This window comes from Lissotriton helveticus, chromosome 12 (genome assembly GCF_964261635.1).
Source record: "Lissotriton helveticus chromosome 12, aLisHel1.1, whole genome shotgun sequence".
NCBI lineage: Eukaryota > Metazoa > Chordata > Amphibia > Caudata > Salamandridae > Lissotriton > Lissotriton helveticus.
In genome coordinates, this window is record NC_136073.1 from 179547872 (window position 1) to 179571933 (window position 24062).

Consider the following 24062-nt stretch of genomic DNA (forward strand, 5'->3'; position numbering starts at 1 on the left):
ATTTTAACCACGGAAGTAGTAAATGGCGAGGGCGAGGTGCGTTGCCTCAGGCTCAGCATTCCTTTCCCCCTCAAAATTCTACGAATTATTTTGACCAGCAGAATACTCAGTCTGCACAATATTGCAATGACGACTATTATGTTGACAGTGAGGATAAGGATTTTCACACTAGCTCGGACAGCCATGGACAAAGCAAGGGAGTTGTATCAGTTCCAGTGGATCAGAATGGGCCTTATGTTGAAGTTGTTGCATTGGGTGTTTCAGAGCCTTTTCTTTTGGATGCTGGTGCAATGAGAAGTTCTATCATTCACTCCAAACTCCCTGTGGCACCTTTGTCTGGCTTAACAAATGTTTCTGTAGGATTTTCTGGCGCCCCAGTTCGTAATCCGGTTTCTTGCCCTTTGCCTGTCTCAATTGGTCCTTATGATTTGGAGGCACCGCTCATTTTAACGACTGGTTGTGGCGAGAATTTGCTGGGTTTGGACTTATTGAAACGTCTTCATGCAACATTGCATTGTTCCCCTTCTGGTGTACAACATACTTTAGGTGCGAAATTGGTTTCACCTATGTATTTATCAAAGGACCAACTCCCACCCGAGTTGCGATCTCTTCCTGCTACGCTTTGGGCTACAGGCCCGGATGATGTTGGTCTGCTTCAGATTCCACCTTACGTGGTTACTGTTAAGCCGAATAATAAATTACCACGCATTCCTCAGTATAAAATTTCTAGCGATGGCGAAAGAGCTCTTTTGGCTATCATCTATGATTTAGTTCAGAAGGGTGTGGTTGAAGAAACGAGAGGAAATGTTTGCAATAGTCTTGTTCTACCTGTTCTTAAACGCACTGATTCTTCTCAGCATCCTGTATATCGATTTGTGATCGATCTTCGGGAGGTTAACAAGATTGTTGTACCTCAGTTTCCTGTTGTCCCAAATATCACTGCCTTGCTCACGATGATACCTGCTTCGGCTGCCAGGTTTTCAGTTATCGATCTCAAGAACGCTTTCTTCAGCACTCCTATCGCTGAGGTGAGTAGAGATCTTTTCGGCTTCTCTCTCGGAGGCCGAAGTTTTCGATTCAAACGTGCACCCCAAGGTTATTGTGAGAGTCCCTCCATTTATAGCCAGCCTTTGAAGTCTCAGCTTGATGCTTTCACTTTCCCCCCAGGTGCTACTCTTATTCAGTATGTAGATGATTTGTTGGTTGCTGCTGGTTCTGAGGATGTTTGTAAGAATGTGACTGTTTCATTGTTGCAACATTTGTCTGATCTGCATCACAAGGTGTCACCCTCTAAACTACAATATTGCCGCCAAGAGGTTACCTATGTAGGTCATCTCTTGTCGATTGAGGGAAGGCGATTGACCCCAGAACGTATTCAAGCGATCGCACAAATGTCTGTACCATCCACACAAAGGGAGGTGCATGCTTTTCTAGGCATTACCTCTTATTGTAGACAGTGGATTCCAAATGTTTGTTTGTTGGCTAAACCTTTGCTGGCAATTACTCTGAAAGACACACCCAACCTCTTCCTTGGACTGACGAATGTCAGAAGAGTTTTTCTAACTTACGTACTGCCTTGTGTTTAAGCATGGGCGGATTTTGCGAATTGGCAATCCGCGAACTTGCGTATTTACGGATTCGCAATCCGCAAAATCCGCGAACTCTCGCGAATTTGCGGATTTTTTGTTTTTTTTTGTGTTCGCAAGGATTTCTGCCAGTTCGCGAGGGTTGTGTACCAGTTTGCAATAGCGAACTTACTTGTCGGCTCGCAACGGCCGCGAGTATGTTGTTTCTACGTCTGGTTCATCATCACAGGTTCACAGCACCCTCTGTTTCACCACTGCCACCCTCTGGTACACCCATGCCACCCTCTGGCACATCACTGCCACTCTCTGGTTTGGGGTTGATTAATGTGTCACTGAATTTAAGCTTCCAGTCTGGCTGGCACCTGCTTCCTTATCTGTAATTTGCTTTCTGTTGCAGTGCAATTTTTTTTCACAGGACCTTTGTGGCCTACTTGTAGCTATTCTCTGAGCCTGCTGTGAGGGTAGGAGCAGGGTCATAGAATAGTTGCAAGTAGGCAACTGAACTCTGAGGGGGCCCCTCAGGAAGCACTACAGGAATGGTTACTAATGATAAGATTGAACTTTTGCACCTGCTGAGTGCTTTCAGTGTTGCAAAAATCAAAATATCCAGCAGCATCCACAAAAAGTAACCCTTCCAGGTCAAGTTCCAAATCAAAGTGACCAGCACATGAAGAAAGCACTGGAGGAGCCTGCTGGACAGGAACAGGAAGTTGGAGACTGTGGGACACTTCCTTCCTCCCACCCCCCCCCCCTAAAATGGACTCCTTGCAAAGAAAAAGTGCAGGCAAATGTCAACCTGAGGAGTTAATCTGATAAAAATCATAATTTTCAAGGTTTATGCTGCCTGCTGGTGGATTTCTTGTCGAAATTGAAAATTTTGCAATCTCGCAATTGCGAGATTGTTGCTGCCCGCCGCATCTACGTGTTCGCAAGTGTTTACTCCCGCGAAGTTGTATAGTATTCTAGTTGGCAAGTGCGACCAAGCAAAAAATCCGCTTCGCACGGATTTTACGAATTTTCGGCAAGTTCGCGAGAGTTCGCGGATTGCGAATTTGCCGAAAATCCGCAAAATCCGCGAGCGGAACGGATTTTACGCCCATACTTACTTGTGTTCTGCCCCTGTGTTAGGTACTCCGGATTACAGTAAGCCTTTCACACTCTATGTTCATGAAAGAGAAGGTTGTGCATTGTCAATTTTAACGCAACAATTTGGAGACAAACAACGGCCATGTGCCTATTTTTCGGCTACATTGGATCCGGTAGCCTAAGCACTTCCTAGTTGCCTCAGAGCCACAGCAGCAGCAGCGATCTCTATTCGTTAATCTGCTGGATTGGTACTGGATAACACACTTGTTGTTATGGTGCCACATGCAGTGGATACTCTTCTGAACAGAAAGAAAACACAACATCTCACGAGTGCCCGCTTGTCTGGGTACGAGCTGACGCTCTTGGCTAGTCATATACACATCAAGCAATGTAATACTTTGAATCCAGCAACACTGTTACCCATTCCAGAAGAGAAAGACACCCAAGAACAACATGATTGTTTTCTCCGTACAGAGGAGGAAACAAAAGGCAGAATAGATTTAAAAGATACACCACTTGTGGACCCGGATGGGATCCTATTGGTGGATGGTTCTTGTTTCAAACTTCCTAATGGCGAGACAACTTCAGCCTATGCTGTTACTACCTTGTATACAGTAGTGGAGACAGCACGCATTAGACAAAATTCAGCCCAAGCAGCTGAGCTAATTGCCCTGACGAGAGTGTGTGTTTTGGCTAAGGGAAAGAGAGTGAATGTTTACACCGATAGCCAGTACGCCTTTGGCGTGGCTCATAGCTTCGGCCACTTGTGGAAGGAAAGAGGATTCTTTACTTCCCATGGTACTAAGATAGAAACATGGTCAGTTGGTAATTGACCTTCTCGAATCACTTGCTTTGCCTACCCAGATAGCAATTGTGAAGTGTAGTGCACATAAAAGGATCACTGATGATGTGAGTCACGGGAATGCTTTTGCAGATGAGGTAGCGAAAGAAACAGCGAGAGATGCTACAAGTCGCACGTATGTTGCAGGCCCTGCAAGATGGGTCAGAGAAGGAGGAATGTGTGAGGACACAATAGAAAGTGTAAAAATGATTCAAGAAGAGGCTACAGAGAAGGAATTGAGTAAGTGGAGAGAAAGTACGGGAATGTTGGACGCGAGGGTGTAGCGTTGGCTGTTACCAGACGCGTATGTTTTGCCTGTAGTTACTATGGCGCATGGTCCAGCTCACATCAGTGTGAAAGAGATATGCAAACTTCTGGCTCCAGTATGGCAGAATGAAGGTATCCCCCAAATGTGCGGAAAATGTGCTGAAACATTGTATCTTTGTTTGATGTATAATCCAGGAAAGGGAACTCCAACTCCGGCAGGTCATTTTGCTCCACCTACATATCCTTTTGAGGTATTACAAATTAATTACATTCATATGGAACGGTGCAATAATTTAAAGTATGTTCTGGTGGTGGTGTGTGCCTTTTCCAGATGGATAGAGGCCTACCCCTAAAGAATAATACTGCTTTGTCCACTGCCAAAGTCCTTTTGAAGGAATTCTTCCAGAGGTTTGGTTTGCCGCGAATTGGAGAAGGAGAAATAGGAGAAGTGTGGCTCACTGGTTAGAGGAGGCAGACCTGGAAGCAGAGGTGAGCCCGGGACCAGGGTTCAATTCCCGGCTCGGCGGGGTCTTGAGTCCTAAAATGTCCATGGACTCGACAATTCTCGCTCCGGTGCCTACTCGATTCACAGGTTCACACTCTGCGACTCTGGGCAATAGCTTGCTTAATCTCCACAACGGCCCCTCGCGGTGGGATGCCTGGCTTTCACCTTGCGGATACCCTGCCGGGGTTTTCTCACAGGGGAATACCAGGACGGGTTCCCTAAGCAAGCGCTTAGAGACCGCTTGGTGATTTGCGCTATATAAATTCCTGTACATTTGTCTGGAGTGACAATGGAAGTGAATTCGTAGGTCAAATTATGCAGAAGGTGTGTGCGGGTATTAGGCAGAAATTCCATGTGGCAAACCACACTCAGTCAGCAGGCTTAGTAGAATGCTATAATGGTACTCTCAAGCTCAAATTAGCAAAGATTCAGGCCAGCACGGGTCTTGCTTGGCCCGATGCTTTACCTTTGGCACTCCTGTCTACAAGAACAGCTGTACACTCTCGCTTGGGACTCAGCCCATACGAATTTGTTTTTGGGTGCCCAGCAAACGTCTGGGAGTCCCTCGACCTAAGAAGTACTCTGATATCCCATATCCTATGTTGATTGACTACTTACATGACCTCACCACTAAATTGCGTGTTCTTCACCAACAGGTTCAAAACGCTTTACCGGATGCCTCCACAGACTCAGGTCATACAATCCAACCCGGTGACTGGGTCTGCCTCAAAGATTTTCAGCGGAAAAAGAATCTGGAACCTCGTTGGGGGCCGCCTCGACAAGTGCTTCTTGTAACCTGTACAGCAGTAAAGGTCGTCGGAAAGAAGAATTGGATCCACGGCGTGCACTGCACGAGGGCACCTCTGCCTTTGCCCTTTGATCAGTGGGTCCGTAAGGGTGTAGGTGATAGTGAAGGCGAAGGGGTCCCTCAATTTGTACCTTTTAGTAGTGCACGTCTGGATCGGGCAAGGTCTGAAAAAGAAGACGACAACGTGTTGCAAGAAGCTGTACCATCCCATCTGCGATTGAACACAACGAACCCAGAGACTTTGTTTCGAGAGCAAACGGTACCTGACCAGACTCTGTACAATTTGAGATCTGGATCGAAAAAGAACAATTGAACCTTTTTTCTGGTTACACTTTTAAGAGACATTCTTTTTTACTATCCATCAAGTTGCAAGGTCACGGTAGGAGTCTTAGGCTGTGACCTGAGTAGTGACATAGGTCAGCAGGATTTGCAGTGTCATAGGACGGCTAATAACCACAACTAAGTGATCCAGGAAGATTACCGTGAGCAACGCTTTAGAGAATGGATATTAAAGTGGAAGGGAATGATAAAAAGCTTGAAATGAAAAACAAGTATAAGAAATTATTGTTTAGTCGATGTGGCGTAACCTTGTGTATTTTAATATGTTTATGTATTTTATTGGCTTGTGTGGGTTGCATTGTTCACACTATGCAGCAAGAACCTGTTCCTACTTCTGTTTGTTTGGTTTTTCCCACTTCTGCCTTTCCCCATCAGTTTTACACACTCCCAGAACACGAACAAATGAGGAGAACAGAATACTTTAATAATTTATTTATCCAGCTGTTACATCAGCATCAACTGGCAGTCAATACTACCAACTGTTGGGTTTGTGGACTCATGCCCCATAACACGGAAAAAGGGATGCCATATTTAGTCCTTCCGTTCTCTTATGAAGGTTCCGCTTGGGCCTATTTGGCTATGTTTTCCAATGCATACCAGAACCAACTTCGACATCCTCTTGTTGGTCCATATATTGGTGGAGCAGATTTTAGTCATAGTTCTGTGATAAAGGGAATAGTGGCTATGGCTAGAGTTGCCGAAAGTGGTAAGATTCCCGTCGATGAGAAGCGAGCGTATGAAGGTTGGAATGTGACCCGTTACGTCACCAGCCTCACAGATAAGGCTAGACGAGGGAGATCACGACCAATTTGGACCATACCTCATCGAGGCAATTTGTGTCTACAGATAAATGGTAAAAATATTAAGAATAAACAGGAAAAGAGTGTTTGTTCCCGTACATACATCTATTCATCCCAGATTTCTTCACCATTAGTACCATCTCAAGGCACGTACTTTGTCTGCTATGACCGAGCCTACACATGGCTCCCTACCAATTTTTTCAGGAACATGTTATGTGGCTTTTCTTCTCCCTCTGACATACACTGCTCCTTCAGCCCATCACAGAAATAGATATGGCAGAGGGGTTATTGATTCAAAAGACACAGCAGGACAAGGAGGAGGGGACTTTGTCAAAGGGTTCCTTCCCTTCTGGGGCCCAATGGCCAATAGCAGAAACATTAGACAGTTCGTTCATGTTGTTGAGGCTACCATAAATGTGACTTCCGGAGCCTTGAGTAATTTAACGGCCGAACTTCAGGCGGACCACCTTATGACTTTGCAGAACCGGATGGTTCTAGACATTGTCATTGCAGATCGCGGAGGAGTCTGTAAATTGATCGGGTCTAGTTGCTGCATTTATATTCCTGATAATGCCCCTACAGAATACCAGGCCATCTCTAAGTTGCATGTAATTTCCGAGTCAATACACCAGGACGCAGGAGATTGGTCTGTAATGGGATGGTTTTGGGGACTACTGTCCACATGGGGATGGAAGGTATTAACCTTCCTTGGAATGGTTTTGGCCATCATTTTCTCTTGTTGTCTTTGTTTACAGTGTGGCCCTGCCATCTGCGGTTTTTGTGCCACCATGTGTGTCCCAAGGCCTGTGTCACAGAAAACAGAGAACATTAGAATGATGTTGCAGCAACAGCTCGACGACCTCATGGCCATTGATATCGACTCAGACTAACTTGAGTCCTATGTGTTTTGCCTGAGTAATTTATTTATTTATTTATTTATTTATAAAGTCTTATATAGCGCGAACGTGACCCACGAGGGTATCAGATCGCTTTACAATAGAAGAGTAAGCCATGGAAAAGGTAGTCAATACAAACAACATGTCAAATTGTCATAGTAGAGCAATAGCATCTGCAGAACATATTACGTTAGACATTGTGCTATCAGCCGCACAGATCTATATCCCACGAAAAACATTAATTAGCAAACAATTGTGGAGCAACAGGGGATGTGATAAAAGACATGCAGCCAGATACGTCCCATACTTGGATTTGGGACATTAGTTTGTTCATTAATAGACTTTTTACTTCCTTTTTGAATACAGTAAGGGATGTGATTCCACGCACTCTGGGTGGAAGAGAGTTCCAGATCTTTGGAGCAATCCCTGAAAAAGCTCTACAGCCTGTTCTCTTCTTTCTGAAGGATTGGGGTTTCAGAAGTAGAGTGGTCGCACTTCGTAGTTGTCTGCAGCCACCTGATTTTTCTAACTTTAGCGCCAAGTAGCTGGGTGTATTGTTGTGAATTGCTTTGTGCGTCATGCACGCCACTTTAAGGTGTATTCTTGCTTCATAAGGCAACCAGTTCAGTGCTTTCAAGGTTGGTGAGATGTGATTGTTTCTTTTGGTTCCAGATACCAGTCTAGCCGCAGCATTCAGAGCTGCTCTCAACGGTGCAAGCCTGTATTTCGGGAGACCAGCGAGGGTGGTACTTCCGTAGTCTAGTCTAGGTAGTACCAGAGCTTGTACAGCAACTTTTAGGTCAGCCTGGGTGAGGAAGGGTTTAAGTTTTCTTAATATATTCATTTTGTGATTAGCTCCCTTGGTGGCAGTAGAGATGTGCGCCTGCATATTCAAATGTTTGTCAATGGTGACACCTAGGGATTTAGCCGAGTCTATGATGAGGGGGACACAGTCAAAGGAGGTTAGGTGTTTTAACCAGAGGTCTATCTTTGGGGTGTAGTTTGGTGGTGAGATGAGGATAAATTCAGTTTTTTTGGTGTTTAGCATGAGATGGTTGTTGGTGAGCCAGCTTTGCGTGTTCAGAAGCGTAGTGTTAAGAGCAACGAAGTCATCTGGCGAGGAGATTTTAAGGTATAGCTGTGTGTCATCCGCATAAAGGTGATATAGAATGTTCGCAGAATTCAGAGCATTCGCCAGGGGCTCCATTAACAAATTGAAGAGAATGGGTGAAAGGGCAGATCCCTGAGGTACACCAAGAGTGACCATGGATGGTTGCGAGAGTGAGTTCTTCATCTTGAATCTTTGAGATCTGTTATTCAGGAAGGAGGAGAACCACTGTAGCACAACGCCCGAGAGGCCCATCCTTCTTTCCAATAGGGCTAGGAGCTTATCGTGCTTGACCGTATCGAAGGCGGAAGACAGATCAAGGAGTATTAAAAGGCATGATTCATTTCGATCAAGCATGATTAGTATATCATCCATAATGTGCGTGAGTGCAGATTCAGTGCTGTGCCCACTACGGAAGCCCGATTGGTGACTGTCTAAGAGGTTGAAGCTCTCAATGTGATTGCATAATTGGATTTGAACACATTGCTCCAATAGTTTAGCCAAGGTGGGGATATTGGTTATAGGACGGTAGTTGTTAGGATCAGCTGGAGAAGCATCAGCCTTCTTTAGTATAGGAGTGACCTGTCCTATTTTAAGGCAATCCGGAATGACACCTTGAGTCAAGGAGGCGTTTACAATTTTAGACCATAAAGGTAGTATAGCGGTTTTCAAAATCTTGAATAGGGCAGGTGGCAAGGGATCCGAGAAGTGATTGGAAGGGTTGATTCCTTGTAGAGTGTTGAAGATAGTTTGTTGAGAGATTGGCGAGAAGGTGTGCCAGGAGGCATTGTTTTTTTGGTACTTCCCTTGGGTTAATATAATTAATAAGGTCTTCAGATAAACCGTCCAATTTGGGATCTAGAGCCATAGGATTGCGGATGGCCAGCTTTGATTGTATGTCTAGCTCAGCTCAATAGTTTTAGTCTTTTCATGGAAGAAACTGGCAAGAACATCACATGTAGGTGTGGCCAGGTTATTTAACTCACTGTAGTTAGTTGTATTGCAAGATTGTTCCTTGATGATTTCAAAGAGTTTTTTTGGTCGGTTGCTCGCTAAGTTCAGCTGAGTTCGGAAGAAGTCTGCCTTTGCCTCAAGAATCTTCCTATTGTATGAGTTCCTCAATTTTCTAAGATGATCAAGGTTGGAAGTGCTAGGAGCTGATTTCCAAAGACGTTCAGCAGCTCTTAGCTGTCTACGCTCCAAGTTCAGGTCTTCATTGAACCAAGGTTTGGATCTCTTGGTGGAAACATTTTTTTCCTGTAGTGGAGCTGTGGAGTCAAGAGTTTCAAGCATCTTGTCGTTGTAGAAGGTTGTAAGCTCATGAACATCAGTTATGTCAGACATTAGGGACAGCGCGGAGTTGTACTGGTTTACTAGGGAGATGGGATTGATATTTTGTAGATTCCGTTTCCATTGTTTTGACTTTGACGGTTTTCCCCTTTTATGCATTACTTCAGTATTGATGGAGAAGAGGATGCAGTAATGATCAGACCAATCACAGGGAGTGATGGATTCCAGTAGGATGATGTTAGATTTTGCAATGATGAGGTCCAAAGTCTCTCCCTTGTTATGCGTTGGGCTGTCACAGAATTGGGATAATTCCTGTTCTGATAGAAATTCTTTAAAACAGCCTACAATACGATCACTAGAATTATTCCAATGGAGGTTGAAATCGCCTAAGAAAATATGAGGAACTAGGGAGTTGGAGTTGGATGCCATGATCTCCATAATCTCATCAATACAAGTCAAGTTATCACCAGGAGGGTGGTAAAATATGTGTAACTTACAAGTGATGTGCTTAGAGTCTGAGATATTGATGCAAAGATAATCGCACGACGTCAGTTCAATGGAGTCTGCTTGTTTAACTGATAGAGAGTTACGATAAATGCAGGCTACCCCTCCACCAGTTTTCCCAATCCTATCAAGTCGAATTAGATCGTGGGAGGGAGGAACCAGTAGGTCGAGAATGGGAGATGAGGAGTTTGTTAGCCAAGTTTCTGTGAGGACCAGAATGTCTAAGTTGTCATCTAAAATGAAATTGAAGATATCAGTAGCATGTTTGCTGGCAGATCTACAATTTAAAAGCCCACACTTCAGTTTGTTGAACGAAGGGATTGAGGCAGTCAGTCCTAAATTGATGTGAGTGAGGTTATCTCTGTTAATCGCTCTGTTATTAAGTGTAGGTTCTCTGAGGGGGTTGGTTACAATGGATTGAATTGCGCTGCAATGAGACTTACTATTGTCAGAATCCAGAGCATAGGATGTAAGAAGGTCATCAATGTCACTGTCAGAGAGGTGATCGCTTGGTCTCTTTGACCCAGAGATGGAGGATAGACTATCATGAATGTAGTTGATCGGGAGGGAGACATAAGGTGTAGTTATACTAGGTTGGGCATAGGTTTCGTTGTGTTGAGTAGAGTTATCAATGGGAGCATTAGTGGAGTAGTAGTTTCTCATTTGGAGACTGATCAGATTCACTGTGTCATTGGTGGCTCTATGTAGGGTAAGAAGATCTTTCGATATGGTTGAAAGGTTAAGCATATCATCCTTAAGATGAGATATGCTGGATGGTAACATATTGATTTGGTCTATCAGGACAGAGATGGGGGAGAAAGCAATAGGTGTTGGTGTATGAGCTGTTAGGGGAGGCGAAGTGCCCGTGGTATCAATGTGCATGTCTTTTGCAGGAGTGGTATAATAGCTCCCCACTTGAGGTTGAGGAAAGGTCATTGAGTTCAATGATGGTATCGGAGAGCAGAGTGTATCGACTGTTGGGGTTCCTTCAGACATTGTGGTAGGAGGTAGGTGAGTGGGGTCTAGACCATCCTTTATGTGCGATTGTATAGGAGAAAAGAAAGTAGCAGATGTAAGAGTTCCTTCAGATGTTGCAGCGGATAATAGGTGAGTGGGGACTGGGCTAGCCCCTGTGTGAGAGGGAGGGGGGAGGGAGACAAAAGTGGTCATATCCAATTTTGAGCTATCCACCAAGGGTGGTCTGGTTAATATTGAATTGGAGGGATCGATATCAAGGACTATGTGTGAATCATCTGGTATGAGGGGATCAGGAGTAATTTCAGAGAGATGGTCTAGTTGGCGGTGATTATTGGGGGAGTCAGTCCCACTAATGATAGGGGCTGAGAGCAGACCAAACACACTTGTTCCAGGGGACTCATGTATACCTGTAATAGAAGTGTTAGGGGAGAAAGGCACCAAATCCGGGGCGATATTTGACAGATTGGGAGAGTCTGGAGGATTCGAAGTGTCAGGAAAGATTGGTACCAAGACAGAGGCGATATTTGTTCGATTTGGAGAATCTGAGCAGGGATACTGAGAGGTAGGCGTTAGGGAGAGGTCTAAGTTTTGGCGATGGGAGGAGGCAGAGAGTGTGATATTGTTGTTTACTGCTTTCTTGAGAATAGGGAAAAACCTGTCAAACATATCCAGATACGCGTCAGTGGATTGTATAAGAATATTACCATTCCATTATTGTAAATAGTAATGGTGGCATTCAGAGGATAAAGGTTTGAGGCAAGGACTGTCAATTTGATGGCATACAGGGTTTTCTTCGTTGTGGAAATATGAAGCATAGAATGAAAGGTATTTCTCCATTGGGCACGTTTGTTCGTATGGAAGATAAGGTCGTTAGCAACAATGCCCTTGTTAGTGCAGAAGTATGTATCTAAAACAAGAGTCTCGGTATTTTTTACCATAAGACGGTGTTTGAATTTCTTAATTGCATTTTTCTTCGTGAGGGTAGCTGGGTAGCGATTGGTGAAGGCATTGTGGCCTGTAGGTTCCAGGTCTAAGGCCATTTTTTTTAATTTTTTTTTTTAAGGAATAGCTATATTTTCAGAGGATAAGGACTAATGTATAATAATAAAGGATAATAAGAGTCTTACTCAGCTAATGTAGGACCAGTCAGCTGGAATGGTAGGAGAGAGAGGAGGGGTGACTTCTGCTTGTATTAGGTCCATAGTAAACACAGCAAATGAGAGCCTCCAAGAGGTAATCTGTCTATTTTTATCTGTTTCACTGTTGAGAAACAATGATAGAGACATCAATTATAGTTGCGAAGAGGTCTAGAGCAGGCACCATTTTAGAGCCGGGTAGCTTGAAAGTGGAATTCTAGTCCTGTTTCTATTTTTATTGCAGGAGGAGAGTCACAAACAGACGCCATTTTAAAGTCAGGCATCAGTCCAGTTCAGTGCTTTATTTATTTTTGCCCGGCAGCAGACCAAATCCCTCCTTAAAACTCACCTCAAAGGGGATAAAGGGCAACGAATGTACAAGCAGCAGCACCCTTTATGCATTCCATGGGAAGGGTCTAGACCTCCAAAAAAAACACGCAAACAGCCATCAAGCTGTTCCTGGCACCAGCAGGCTCCCGGATCAGCTTATATGAGCAGTGCCCGATTTTTAAAAGATCTGTGATGCGCGAACAGAAACGAAGCACAGACAGTAATTCTGGCTATGTGGCCAAGAGGGCGAAACCAACAGCAGGATCTGTAAATGGCAATGCGTACAGGATGATGCTTGCGATCGACAATGAAGTCAGCACTCATGTTCCTCACGCTTTAAGCGGGCTCCCGGGTCGGTGCGCGGTAGTGCGGACAGAAGGCACATTAAACAATGAGGCGCCGGCAGCACTTTCCGATAACGTAGCAGAATTCCGGGGCAGAATCAGACATCTAGCAGAGGTCAAAGTGTCAACACAAGATCCCATCTGCCATGCATAGGCTGATTCGAACTGCGGGCAAGGTGTGAGGTCTAAATAATGGCAAAAGGAGGGTCTGAGGTTCTTTGGTTTTCAACTTCGTTCCGTATGCGGCCGCCATTTTGTGTCATGCCGCCATTTGGTGTTGCCTTCACTCAGGCAGCACGGCAAACGGAGTGTTTTCGCCTCTTTCAGCTGCTACGTGTCTTTTCTGTTAAAAAGTAACCCCCTGCCCTTGTTTACGAAACCGATGTCAGGTTTGACCGAGTCCACTAATCCATGTCTGGGCTGATTGATCCCTGTCTCGACTGACTGTTGGCTCTCCCCATTCTTTCTTACTTTATCTTATCTGACTGGCCTTCGCTATTCTCTCCTTGTATTCTCTTGTTACACAACTATCCTTTGACGCACACAAATACGTCCTGCCACCTGCAAATTGGATTACAGGCACCGGCACTGATTAACATGTGGGGAGGGGTGACACATGGGGTCTGAAAGAAGGGCGTATTCGGGACATTTGATAGCTTGTTTTCCAACTTTTTCTATTGGCCAGCCTTGTATGTATTGGGAGTAGACATTGTAAATATGTGTGTTATAAAAGATTGTGCGCCATGAAGTATAGTGGCAGTCTCCTAAGAACCTACCTTACTTCTAGGACAACTGTGCTTAGCTGCAGCTAATAAACCCTGTTTTCTACTCCTAACAGAGTGTCTCGTGTCTCTGTCCGATAAGGCAGGTGAACTCGAAGATTATGGGCGTGCCCTGCGCCGCCAGGCCCATAAGTCCCGGTTCTTCAGGAGAGTGTTTGATCTTCTTCCCCTATCGGTCCACAAGACCCTGCTCCAAGCCCTGGTAGTTAGTCGATTGGACTACTGTAATGCACTTCTGGGAGCGGCAAAAGACTAAAAAGGTTGCAAGTAGTGCAGAACACTGCAGCTCGGTTGGCTTTAAATCAACCAGCTAGGGCTCCCGGCTGTTACTGAGAAGCCAACATTGGCTTCCCATTTGTGATCGAATCAAGTTTAAAATGTGTTGTTTGATTCACAAAATCATCAACAATAGTGGGCCCAAGTATATGACTTACAGCCTTGTCCCCTATCGTCACAGCAGATCCCTGCGGTCAATTTGAAAGGGTCTGCTAGTAGCGTCTCGGGTCAACAAACTTAGTGTGGGAGGCAAACCCTTTGCCTATGTAGCCCAGCGTCTTTGGAACTCACTCCCCAGTGTGTTACGTATATGTCCTGCCCTGTTTAAATCCAGAAAACTACTGAAAATAGAACTCTTTTAAAAATTATTGACTATCCACTAACTTCTTGTTTCGGTGCTAGAGCGGAGATACCTCTGTTGGGGTGAGTCCAGCGCTTTATAAATTCCTCATTCATTCATTCATGAAGCTGGCTATAAAGTGCTGCTAACCCCTGCACAAATATGGTGTGTATAGCACCGCATAAATAATACTGTGTAATGTGGTCACTGTATCGGAGAGAGGAGAAAAATATATGTGAGATAATGAAAGAGAAGCAGAGCTATGTGCATACATTAAAATAAATACATCTTACAGGTGCTTTTTGTTAACATTTTGTAACCAGTGGAACATGACTTAAAAAAGAATATGAAGCATGCCCCTTGGACGGAGATTACATTAGTGAAGGACTAAAAAGTGCCAAATATTAAATAACTCCCACATCATGGACCTCGTTCCCAAAAAACAGCAAGATGGTATATTCTGTTGAAACACGTTACGAGCACAAATGGAGTGAGCAGTTCTAGTGGTACATATCTCTGCTAATCCTTTCCGTGCCACAGTGGGAACTGGTGTCAAGCTGCTTCTGATGCATGGTGCTTCACGAGTTGCTCAGAAGGGAGCACTAGAGCTAAATGAAAGACTTGCAACACTGAGCAACTACTGGGCCACTTAAAGTTAAACGGGCCACACAGCAGCCATGCCAAACCTTGGAACTAAACGAGCATGCCTCTGCAACCACTGATCCTAAGATAAAGTGGACACAGTGAGCAAGAAGAGCACCACCACTCCAAGCTAAATGAAAGGCTTGCAAGCAAAGAAAAACTATTCAAAATGTATTTAACTGAGTACCTGGTAGAGTGCTCAATGCAAGTGCCAACCTCTGATGTGGGGCTTTCGCTGGCTGCATGGGGCTTCAGAGGTGCTGAGTAAGGAGCACTAGAGTTGGCCCCTGGGGGACTGGAGAGTGCACTGCTCAAAGCGCGCAAAGATGCTATAAGAAGTTCCAGAAAAGCAAAAGTGGATGTAAACAGTAATTGGGTGACGGTAGACGTATAAGAAAGAAACACATTAGGAACAATACGAAATAGTATGCTACAGCAAATGGAAATGTAGAAAAAATGAGTGGCAATCACAGGAACAAATCAAAATCAAGGGGGCGGGATGTGAGTCTCTTTTAAGATATATATTAACAGTAGATGTACAAGCACAGCGCTGTGCAGGTGAAACCAAAAAACAGCACCCAATCCTGTAAAACTGCATCCACTTTCACTAACCCATCAGCATCATAAGAAAACATCCCAATCCAGGTGAACCAGCTATTACAGTCTTCGACTTGCTAAAACCCCTGGTCATGATTTCTAGTGCATTTAAATGTATTGTTTTATTAACATCAATCTAGTGAATGAAATAAATCAGAGAACCCTTTAATAGACAATGAGTTAAATATAACCTCCACCAAAGAAATGAGGTTATTTTTGTACATTGGTACTGATGCTTCCTAACTTACCATAAGAAGACATTCCTTAGCTCTGAGTCTCTCAAGATTTTGTAACATACACATCCAAAGCAACTCCTCTCTCTCTGTCTCCCAATGAAGCATACATCCACAGCTGAAACACATAGTGCAAAATCAAGTGGCTTGAAACGGTATTGGAAGGGTCCATCAGGGTAACAAATATGGTTAAATGTCTATGCTCAGGTTTAATTAATTTGATGTTAGGCCCCTGGAAGATTCAATGTGGAAAAACATTTGGTTGCATGAAAAAAGGAAAGATTAACCAGAATCCATTTGTTTAAAAGAAAGGATTCCACTCATATTCTTGTAATGTAATGTAGTGTAATGAGTTTTTGTATAGCGCTACTATCACCCTACGGGTATCCTGGCGCTCAGACGATCAAGGAACAACTGTACCTATGGCTCAAGTGATGATAACCGATCGACTAACTTCTAGGAAACAATAGGGTTTTCAAACCCTTTCTAAACTCCAGCAAGGAATCAGCTAACCTAAGAATTAGTGGCAGCCCGTTCCATAATTGTGCAGCTGCTACACTGAAAGCTCTACCCCCCATTCTGGATCATTTAAATCTGGGAATAGATATTAAGCCTGTGTTGGCAGACCGTAAGTGTCTGGAGGGCTCGTGCCAGTTGAATTGTTCCTGCAAGGGTAATGGTCCATCTCCATGATCCGCTCTAAAAACGATGCATAATGACTTGAAGCTTATCCGCTCTTTTATTGGCAGCCAATGGAGATCCCTCAGTGCCATAGTTGTGGAGGAGCTCCATGATCTGTTCGGAGCCAGCTTTGCTGCTGCCGACTGCACCCGTTGCAACCCCTGGATTATGTACTGGGGAGCACCGTTCCCTCTAAGGCGCGCGCGCGCACCGCTCCTGACCTCACCGCGCACCACCTAGCGTGGAGTGCGCACTCGGTCAGGAAGTCGCGCCGCCGGCCGCATTGAAAGAAGCGAGCGGCGCGAATGCGGCGGAGCGGTCGTGAGGCGTGCAGGTAAGGAGGTGGGGGGAGGGCTTGAGGCTATGAGGGAGGGCGGGGTAGACTCTGGCCTTTTGTTTAAGTATTGCTGTTAATCAGAGCCCCTTCACGGGCTCCGATTAACAGTAATACTTAAACAAAAGGCCAGAGTCTTCCCCGCGCTTTCCTAACAAAAGAGTAGACAGTTTCCAAACACACGCTGTGTTTGGAAACTGCCTACGCTTTTGTTAGGAAAGCGCGGGGAAGACTCTGGCCTTTTGTTTAAGTATTACTGTTAATCGGAGCCCGTGAAGGGGCTCTGATTAACAGCAATACTTAACCCCTTCCATGCTCATGACAAGGTCAGCTCGTCATGCAGTGCACTGCTCCTGTGCTGATGACGAGCTGACCTTGTCATGAACAATGTAAAATCAGACTAGTCAGCACCCAGCAGGAATTGCCTTAGCACCAATGTGTTTAAACCAAAGGCCAGAGTCTACCCCGCCCTCCCTCATAGCCTCAAGCACCACAAATTGCTATGTGTGACATTTTCATAATTTCATTGTAATTTCGAGTGACATTTCAACAACTATGAGTGACACTTTATCGGAAGCATTCAATCCCTCGATAATTGATTGACAGCCCATACTGTCTGTTTGGGAACGGTGTCATTTTTTATCATTATATTTATTATTACTATTATTAATAATAATATAACATATTTAAACATAGCTTTTTTTATAACATATCTGCATCTTAAGGCGCTATATCAAATGCATTCTTCCAAGCACTGATGTTGTTACTGATATATAAATCGCTCCAAGTTTGCCGACCTTGTAAAGATGGAAGGCTGAGCCTGCCTGCCTGGTGTGTCTGTTCCTGCGTGTGCATAGGCAGTGCCACTTTTCCTCGTGTTTATGTGTGTTGCTGCCACTGGCCTCTTAATCTTTATTTGGGAGTGTGTAGTTTCTTTCCACTGACGCACAGCAGGAGAAAAGCCTCTGTGGAGCAGTTATCAGAACCCCTTCCCAGCGTGAGAAGCTGGGTGGGGTAGGTGGGTGGGAGGTAGGTGGGCGGTGGTGGGTAAGGTGGATAGAGGGGCCAGTTCCTAATAGCCGTTTGAAATGCTCTAGGGCACGGTGGGTTCGCTGATTCTCAGTGTTTTCTGGAAGTTTATCTCGCTGTTCGTCTTTTTCCAATTTCAAAATTATCACCTGTTTACTTTAGTGAATGGCGTCGATGCACGGAGACGGCGGAATCCAATGAGATTTTAGTGTTGCCTGGGTCTATCGCAAACATCTCAGTAAAGTAGCCTTTTTCTGCCAAGGTTGCTCGGTGTGTAAAGCCCCTGTCGCGGGAGGGAGCTTGGGAGGGGGTCGAATCGCGGGCTTCCAATTCTGCCCGACATCCTTCAGGGTTTGTTCAAGTCAACTAACTGAACACGAGTCCATTAAGTAATAATATTAAATGTTCTGCCGGTCTGTCGCCGGAGTTATCCGGTTGAAATGCGCTAACCAAAAGCGAGTGGGGCAGAGGGCAGGAGGGCACCAAAAGCGAGTGGGACAGAGAGCAGGAGGGCACCAAAAGCGAGTGGGACAGAGGGCAGGAGGGCACCAAAAATGAGTGGGGCAGAGGGCAGGAGGGCACCAAAAACGAGTGGGGCAGAGGGCAGGAGGGCACCAAAAGCGAGTGGGACAGAGGGCAGGAGGGCACCAAAAGCGAGTGGGACAAAGGGCAGGAGGGCACCAAAAACGAGTGGGGCAGAGGGCAGGAGGGCACCAAAAGCGAGTGGGACAGAGGGCAGGAGGGCACCAAAAGCGAGTGGGACAGAGGGCAGGAGGGCACCAAAAACGAGTGGGGCAGAGGGCAGGAGGGCACCAAAAGTGAGTGGGGCAGAGGGCAGAAGGGCACCAAAAGCGAGTGGGGCAGAGGGCAGAAGGTCACCAAAAGCGAGTGGGGCAGAGGGCTGGAGGGCACCAAAAGCAAGTGGGACAGAGGGCAGGAGGACTCCAAAAACGAGTGGGACAGAGGGCAGGAGGGCACCAAAAGCGAGTGGGACAGAGGGCAGGAGGGCACCAAAAACGAGTGGGGCAGAGGGCAGGAGGGCACCAAAAGTGAGTGGGACAGAGGGCTGGAGGGCACCAAAAACGAGTGGGGCAGAGGGCAGGAGGGCACCAAAAGCGAGTGGGACAGAGGGCAGGAGGGCACCAAAAGTGAGTGGGACAGAGGGCTGGAGGGCACCAAAAGCGAGTGGGACAGAGGGCAGGAGGGCACCAAAAACGAGTGGGATAGAGGGCAGGAGGGCACCAAAAATGAGTGGGGCAGAGGGCAGGAGGGCACCAAAAGAGAGTAGGGCAGAAGGGCACCAAAAGCGAGTGGGACAGAGGGCAGGAGGGCTCCAAAAACGAGTGGGACAGAGGGCAGGAGGGCACCAAAAGCGAGTGGGACAGAGGGCAGGAGGGCACCAAAAACGAGTGGGGCAGAGGGCAGGAGGGTACCAAAAGTGAGTGGGACAGAGGGCTGGAGGGCACCAAAAACGAGTGGGGCAGAGGGCAAGAGGGCACCAAAAGCGAGTGGGACAGAGGGCAGGAGGGCACCAAAAGTGAGTGGGACAGAGGGCAGGAGGGCACCAAAAGCGAGTGGGACAGAGGGCAGTAGGGCACCAAAAACGAGTGGGATAGAGGGCAGGAGGGCACCAAAAATGAGTGGGGCAGAGGGCAGGAGGGCACCAAAAGAGAGTAGGGCAGGAGGGCACCAAAAGCGAGTGGGACATAGGGCAGGAGGGCACCAAAAACGAGTGGGACAGAGGGCAGAAGGGCAGAAGGGCACCAAAAGCGAGTGGGGCAGAGGGCAGGAGGGCACCAAAAGCGAGTGGGACAGAGGGCAGCAGGGCAACAAAAACAAGTGGGGCAGAGGGCAGGAGGGCACCAAAAGCGAGTGGGGCAGAGGGCAGAAGGTCACCAAAAGTGAGTGGGACAGAGGGCAGGAGGGCACCAAAAACGAGTGGGACAGAGAGCAGAAGGGCACCAAAAGCGAGTGGGGCAGAGGGCAGGAGGGCACCAAAAGCGAGTGGGACAGAGGGCAGGAGGGCACCAAAAACGAGTGGGGCAGAGGGCAGGAGGGCACCAAAAGCGAGTGGGACAGAGGGCAGGAGGGCACCAAAAACGAGTGGCATTTGGCGCCGCAGACACGCGAGGTTCGGTTCCTGGCGCACATAGCCATGGTTGCAGCACACAGAGACCCTCCACTGCCGCACACAGAGGAAAGAAATTAGAGGGATCATTGCTGGGGAGCCCCCAAATATAGGGAGTTGCAGTAATCCAGCCTGCTTAGCACTATACTCCTCACTACCAATGCTCGGGAATCATCTGGTAATAGAGGGAGAGTCTTTCGCAGCATGCAGATTAAAACAAAACAGACTTGGATGGTTTTGTTAGCTTGGGACACCATTTGGAGATTGGCGTCCATTAGTACTCCGAGGTTTCGTACGGTATTAGTCGGACTTAAAGAGTCTTTCTTTGGAGTGAGCCTAAACTCAGTTGGGAGGTGCTTTGGAATTTTTGCAGCTGAGCAGTACATCACCTCTGTTTTCCCTCCGTTAATTTGAAGGGAATTACCTCTGAGCCAGCCAGCCATTTTCCGCATACACTCCTGGAATACCTCAAGCGATGTCTCCTGTTTACCTTCTAGAGAGAAAATCAGTTGGGTATCATCCGCGTAGTTTATCACGCTGATACCAGAGGACTTTATGATAGACAGTAGAGGTCTCAGATAGACATTAAACAAGATGGGACTGACTGATGATCCCTGTGGAACTCAAATAATGGACAGAAGAGACTTTTGATGTAAACTGTGCTAAAGTCACCGTCTGTTGGCGACCCAGGAGGTAGGATTGCAACCACTGAAGAGCTCTTCCTCTCACCCCGTTGTTCCACAGCCTTTGCATCAAAACGGCATGACTCACAGTGTCGAAGGCCGCCGACATATGAAGGACAAGGATCGAGGCGTCCCCTCTGTCGGCGCGCAGTCGAAGATTATCTATCACTGTGGTCAATTCCGTTTCAGTACCATGTGCTGGTCGAAAACCAAACTGGAATTCGTCCAGCAACTGGTTTTCCTCTAGATGTTTAGACAGGATTCTGCTAACTGTCTTTTCCAACATTTTTATTGGGAAAGGGAGAAGAGAGATTGGCCTAAAACTGGCCGGTGGTGTAAAGTCCAGCAATGGTTTCTGTAGCAGCAGAAAAAACGTTGTTTGCTTCCATACAGCTGAAACCAGGCCTTCTTCCAAAGACTGGTTGCAGATTTTATGAAGCTATGGAAACAGGATTTGGCCAAATTGTTTCCAGATTCTGTGGGGAACAGGGTCTAACGGGGAGCCTGAGGAGCTGCTGTGAGCTGTGCTTGCAAAAGAGTCCTCCGTGAGTAATTGAAAAGAAGTTAGCAAAGAGTTATCACTAAGCTCAATTACTGGCTCATCCAGTTCAATATCTATAGACTGAATATTATGAGGGGATAAATTCCCGACAATGTTATTAATCTTCTCCTGAAAATAAAACGAAATATCATCACAAAGCTGTTGTGAAGCAGTTGTCTTGTTACATTGTCTAATGGGCAAAGTAATGTCCTTGAAAATCTTAAAAAGAGTTTTTGTACTATTCGTGGAGTTCAGGATGGCAGTGGCATAAAAATTAGGTTTTGCTTTTGCAATGGCTATTTTATAATTAAGCTGGACTAACTTAAAATATTTTTATCTGATTCTTCATAATGCCTTCTCCAATTCCTTTCTGCCTTTCTACGGAGAAGTCGAAGTGCTTTTAAATCCTCATCATACCAGGGGGCTGAAGTCTTTTCCTTATTTTTGATTTTACATTTTGGTAATAAGCAATCTAAGTTCCTAACTATGGTGCTGCAGTACTATTGATAATTTTCCTCCACCGAGTCAGTGGAGGTTAGATGGTCATGCTCTTTGACCAATGCTTGAGCCATATTGTTGTCCAGTCTGGCCCACTTCCTATACAGTCTATATGTTGTTGTGACCCTTTTTTCTTCCTGTCGAACATATATACTAGTGTTAAAAAGACCAGATAATGATCTGTCCATGTTTGTGGTAGAATGTTTTGAACTGATGTCTCTACCTCATATATTCTTATATTTCCAATTTGTTTGTGGGCTATAACAAATGGAGAAAGCCGCTCCTTTGAATTAGCTGGTTCACTCACTTCAATCCACCTTCTATATTTTCTTTATCCTTTTGATTAGTTGTTCTTGCACAATCAGTGGACACTCATTACCCTCAATTTAAAATGGAAACGGGAGCCCTCCTTTAGCTATATTTAATGAGAAAACCCTTTGAAAGTCCCCATTTCAATGTAGGAACTTTATGAGAAGTAAACTTGATTAAAGGACTTTCCAATCCTTGATACTTCACATGAACAGTATACACTAGTATTTTTGTAGTCCATTACGTCAAAAGTAATAACTAATCTTCCCTGGTGGCACCATCCTTCTGGTTGTCCTCTTCAGGAAATGTATATCGTATTCAATATTTTCCAATTTTGAAATAAATTGCCAACAAAAAAATACCTTTTAATAGAAGATATTCCCTGCCCATTTACAAAGATTGTATGAGTTTTCTACTTCTCTTTCCAGCTGCTAGAAAAATACTTGTCCAAAATAATTTGAAAAGGTGAACCTGATTTTTTTTAGCACCTCCAACATCTTCATTATAGTTGCTCAGATTCATGCAACATAATTGTATTCTCCTATTGCATACTCAAGTTTAAATTTACAGATTGACAGATGGACTTACTCTTACTCTAAACTACCGCTTCTGTTGCTTTTTATCATAAACATTGGTAAAGTGGGGCACTTTACCAATATTTATGATAAAAAGCAACAGAAGCGGTAGTTTAGACTAAGAGTTATTGCATTTACACCATTCTTTGTCTACAGCACATCAACCCTTGCTATTGGAAAGGTGCTCTCGGTCCACATTTAAACCATATGGTTATAATCCAGACATTAATGCGACCATGTCCTTAATTTTATTTTATAGTTTGTTTTTGTGCACTTGACTTGCTGCCCATCAATGCCCCTTCTAAGTTGAAGTGCGTGTCTTCACTTAATGTCTTCAGGAAGAACACAGATCATTCTACGCTCATCACTGTATCAACTATCTCACAAGGAAAGTTTTTAAATTGCAATAGCAAATCCTTAATTTAATTATCTGCATACTATGCCACTGTTCAGTCTTACATGTGTTGTTCACAACATTCTCAAAATCACAGTTTGCTACTAAAACTCTTTAAATCAATATGTAAGTATCTGTAGGTTCTTGGAGATATGGGTGAGGGTAATAAAAATATATATAAGGAGGACTTCAGTAAAACTTTGTTTAAGTATATCCAGGGCTTCTATGTACTCCTTCCCACCCCCTACTGCTTTCGCTGATGGAGACAAATAAGAAGAAAATGTTCAGAAAGTTTGCTCTTCCATCCCTAATAAATCCAAAAGCATGGTTTTCTTCGCCTTGTAGAAAAGCAGCCAATCTCTAACGAATAACAAGGCTGCCAGGCGCAAGACGCCTCTAATTCCCTTCAATAATAGTTACCAAAATAAAGAGGCAGGCGCTGAAAACTGGAAGGCAAGAACAGGTTTATTACTCTAGAGGAGAACACATCAACTTGGACACGCAGAATGTCTTTGGGAGGTGTTATAACAACTTCTCCGCTGCTCAGTCTTTTATACACATTTCAGTCAGTGTATTGGTGGTCAAACATCCTTGGAATTCCTGCCTCCAGCAGGTTCCCACACAGACCCAGCAGCTGTCGTCATCCCCTCCCAGATCTAACAGATGATTGCTATCTTGCAGCTGGACATTCCGACAGGATCTAAAAGTGTGTGGGATCGGTCATATCTGAGGGTTCATGCTATTGATTAAATCAGACTTCTTTGTTAGTGCTACAAGTCCTGCCGTGTGGGGGCAATAAACTATGTCTGCAGGGGTCGGTTAGTGCCTGAGACCGGATTGAGCAGCCAGGTGCAGTCAGGGAGGTTATCAGGAGGCCTTGCTCATGTGCGGAGGTTGAAAGGACAAATGGGTTTAGGGGGGGAAGTGGCACCGGGGCTTCGTCACGAGGACAAGGTTTTACAACCCCAGTACGTTTGGTCATGCTTAGTCAGGGTGCTGGGGATGATTGCGAGGTCAGGGTGAATCATAGGTGACTAGCAGTGAATGAAATGGCTGCGATATCTAAAATGGTTGCTGCAAGATGGCGCTGGCAATGTTTCACGATCTTCACTTTGCTCTCAACAGTGGCTGTGATGAACATAAATGAACGCCGCTTATGTATACTTAAGGTTTATCGATTTCCACAGTCCCCAGTTTTTATA